The 4,273-nt window shown below is 36.3% G+C and overlaps 1 non-coding gene across 1 annotated transcript; it reads right to left on the reverse strand.

Annotated features, from left to right (window-relative positions):
* Positions 1-3,862: 3,862 nt before the first annotated feature.
* LOC112505297 lies at positions 3,863-3,969 on the reverse strand. Its single transcript, XR_003068372.1, has one exon. It is a non-coding gene; the product is annotated as a small nucleolar RNA R71 (small nucleolar RNA).
* Positions 3,970-4,273: the final 304 nt, after the last annotated feature.

Consider the following 4,273-nt stretch of genomic DNA (forward strand, 5'->3'; position numbering starts at 1 on the left):
GTTTAATAGATATCCGGACAAAGCACATCCGGTTTAAGTATCCGGATTACAATCCGGACACCACTTGGCCGGTTTACACAAGCATCATCATAAAAATGCATCCAAAACTCATAATAATCAGATCTAAATGCTTTTCAATTTGTATGAAAGCAATTCATATTCAAAGCTTTTAATACACTCACCTTTACAAATTGAGAATCAAAGCTTTAAAACCTTCTTCTCCTTCTTCCTGATGTGCAAACTTCAGAATCTTCAGGGAGTTTTGAAATTGAAGTATGTGTATGTGTGTGTTTCTTTTCATCAAAAACTATATATACATACACACCCACAAGGACTTTGAGAGGCGGCTTAATTGCCGACCCCTCTCCCTTCTTTTCTTTAATTATATACTCCCACACACACACATCATTCATACATATATATCATACATACATATATATATATATTTATATAACCAAAATAATAACCAGACTATTACACTTTATATGTAACTTTTCCTTACTATTATTTGATAAGATAACTTTCTTTATGTTATCTTGTTATCATTAAATAGGGGGAGATTGTTGATCCTCTCTCTTAGTGATTTGATGATAATCCATTTTTCCCTTTCACGTTGTATTTGTGTTTCTGTATTTTCAGTTCCAGCGATCATCACTGAGTATGTTCAATGATCGCTGAAGAACTTGCTTTGTAAATTCATCAGAGACAGCAATACTTCAAGAAGACAACACTCACACCAAAGAATCTTCAGCGAACATCGAAGACTGAAACTGAAGATTAGAGACTAGCGAGTACGTGATCTGTAGCGGTATTCAGTGATTACAAACCTGTCTACATATGTGTGAAGACTGCTCTAGCTTCAGCGAATGATGATGAGACCTCCAGGTGATTCCAACATTCAACAATCAAAGGAATCTTGCTTATCACGATTGTTGTTGTCTTGTCGTTATGCACACAAACGACAAACCCATACCCTTGCAAAAGTTAGTACGGTACGGAGCTGATTAGTCGACTATTTGTCCACCAACTTTAAACAAGGTTGTTTGCTCAAAAATTGTGCTTTTGTATTATTCACTGTAGCAAAGGACTAGCTTTCCTTTTAAGGCTTGACACGCACTCTAAACCTTACCTTACTGCATTAAATGTTCGTTTAATGCACTGGTATAAATAGAAGTGTTTCTTCTCCATGTAGAGTGCGCGCATCACTCTCCAACCTAATTCTTACTTCAAGCATCCTCTAGCTTAAGTAAAGGATCTTTCATATAGCATTCCCTTTTCTGTGTTTGCTATAGCTTCGTGTGTAACCAAAGATTGTTTAGATAAGTTTTTCTTTACCTTATCTTTCCGTAAATAGTCTTGTAAAATCTGTATTGATCTTCTCTATCAATATATATTTTAAATTTGAAAACCTTGTGTTTGTATTCATCCCCCCTTCTACAAAACTGTTTCTTATCTTGTAGACCCTTTCGGGACCAACAATTTTATCTCTTTTCTCTTATTCATATGCTAAGAAGAATGTTGAACCTCTTTTAGTAGATTTTGGTCTAAATTGAGCTTATTTTGGATAGATTGGAGCAGGTTGATGCTATGGGAATGTGATAGCATGTCCTAATGGTAGAAGAAGAGATGGATGAGACTTGGAGTTGACTGACAAGACATTGGGAAGACCTTTGAAAGGCTTCTAAAGTTGGAAAAGGGATTAGCTGGAGCTTATAAGACTAATTTAGTTACTTTTTAAATATTAGTTTGCTTTAATGTACTTTCTAGTTTCTTTCGAACTAAATAGGTGTGAAATGTCCATTTTGCCCCCATATAATCCCTAGTATAAAAAGGGATGATGGGTTTAGTATTCCACAAACCTCAGTTCTTACTTCATTGTTCCCTTGCTTTTCTCTCAAGTAGGTTTCCATACCACTTGGAGAATAAGTTTAGTTTCTCAATATTATAAATCTTTTGGCTAGTTGCAAGTTCTTTAATCGCTTTCTTTATATTATCGTTCTTAATATTCCGTCATTTATTTATTTACGCTTACTTGCATCTTATTTACGTCATTTATTTATTCCGCATCCTTTACATTCCGTCATTTATATTCCATCATTTACTTTTCGCTTTTATTTTATGTCTTTACTTATCGCAATTTATATTTCTTGTCATTTACTTTTCGTTATGAGTAGCTAATTTTATTAGCTCGGGTGTATGATGAAAATGGTGAGTTTGAAAATCATAACTAGTCGACCCTTTCATGTAACAACAATGTTTTACTTTTTCATTTCGAGTTTTATAAAACCAATGACACTTCTTGACGAGTTGATCACTTTGAAAGTGTTAAAGTGTCGTGGACTCTAAGCTGAGCCATTGATTGCACGTCAACTTGAATGATATGGGAAATAGACTTGAGAGAGTTGCTAACAAAGAGATTTGTTGTCCGTATTTTCTAAGTTGCTAATTCTCGACGGGTTGATCACTCTGAAGTGTTAAAGTGGAATGGACTCAGAGATAAGCCATTCAGAACACGTCAACTTGAATGATATGGGAATCCACTCGAGAGAGTGATTTTTAACAAAGAGATTTGTTTATCCATACTTTGAAGACACCATTTGTCACTTTCACTAGTTTGGATACCTCATAGAGATATGGGTTGAAAGCTATAATATCAGTGCATTGGTGAAGTCCGAGAGGAATACCTTCAAAGTAATTGGTAAAAATAGTTGTTACTGATTGACTAATGTAGCCATTTGTCAGCATGATTTCATGTTGTAGCATTTTCACAGCATTGGTCTACTGGAAATAGTGTTTACATCTTACCCAAAAAGTCATACACCCTATCTTGCTTTTATATTATGTTATCTCCTGTTAATTTTTAGTTGTCTTAACTCTGTTCAAATCAAAGTCTTCGAATTCGCCTTCTGAAATCATTTCCTTAACTTTACTTTCTTTTAAACATTTACTACGATCCCTGTGGACGATATCCGGTACTTGTACCACTTTTATTACTTGAAAGACGATATTAGAACTATTTGTATACTTGCTTTTGGTCCTGATTGTTGTTTGTGGTGTGTTAGCTTAAACGCCACCAAGTTTTTGGCACCGCTGCCGGGGATTAGTTAAGTAAAAGTTTTCTTTTTAGTGAAGTGAAAGATTTGATTTTTCCTGTCTTGTTTTAAAATATGTTTTGAAAGTGGTGTATGTCACGGAGGCATCATGGAGAAAATTTTTAATTGGATCCCGATATTGAGAGAACATTTTGTCAAAGAAGGAGGGCTCAAAGAGCATTTTTTGCTCTACTATCTCCTAACATGAAGTTACCTCCCCCAATCATCCCTGAGATTCCACATTTTGAAAATCAACCACCTGCCTTTGGGACAATACCACCTTTTCGTAATTTTCCGCAAGGACCCCCACATCATAATAATCATAACGAGGACACAAAATCGGAAATTAATCAGCAACCAATAGAGGAAACTCCGAACAACATTAATTTGGCAAATTCCAAAAATAGAAGGATCATGGACTATGCATCCCTGATTTTGAACAATTAAATTCTGGGATAGTTAGGCCACATATGACCGCTTTCCACTTTGAGGTAAAACCGATTATGTTTTACATGTTGCAAACAAACGGACAATTTGCCGGATTACCTTCGGAGGACCCACACTCACATTTGAAATCCTTTATGGAAATCACTGATGCTTTCCTGATCCCGGGTGTGTCTAATGACGCTCTGAGACTCACTTTATTTCCATTTTCACTAAGGGATCGGGCAAAGGCATGGTTTAATTCATTACCGCCGGGGTATGTGCCTTCATCGAATAATATGGCGGAATTTTTTTTGCGAAAATATTTTCCACCAACCTGGAACGCTAAGTCCAGGAACAAAATTTACCTTTTTAAGCAAATGGACGATGAAGCTGTTCCTGACGCTTGGAAAAGGTTCAAAGAGCTGTTAAGGAGATGCCCTCACCATGGCATCCCGTATTGTATTCAATTTGAAACATATTACAATGGATTAAATCCCATGGCAAAATACATGCTCGATGCGACTGCGGGCGGAGCCTTTACAGCTATGACCTACAATGAAGGATATGAGATCCTAGAGAAAATTTCTGCTAATAATGGACATTGGGCTGATCCACGTGCTCAATCGCAAAAGAAGACAGCAAAAATACATGATGTAGATGCATATACTGCATTGACAGCACAACTCTCTTCTATCGCCAATATGCTTAAAAATCTAACTTCTGGCCAAGGAGTGCAGTCAGCTGTTACATCACCT

Source organism: Cynara cardunculus, unplaced genomic scaffold, assembly GCF_001531365.2.
Source record: "Cynara cardunculus var. scolymus isolate 2C unplaced genomic scaffold, CcrdV1 Un_Scaffold_9577, whole genome shotgun sequence".
Taxonomy (NCBI): domain Eukaryota; kingdom Viridiplantae; phylum Streptophyta; class Magnoliopsida; order Asterales; family Asteraceae; genus Cynara; species Cynara cardunculus.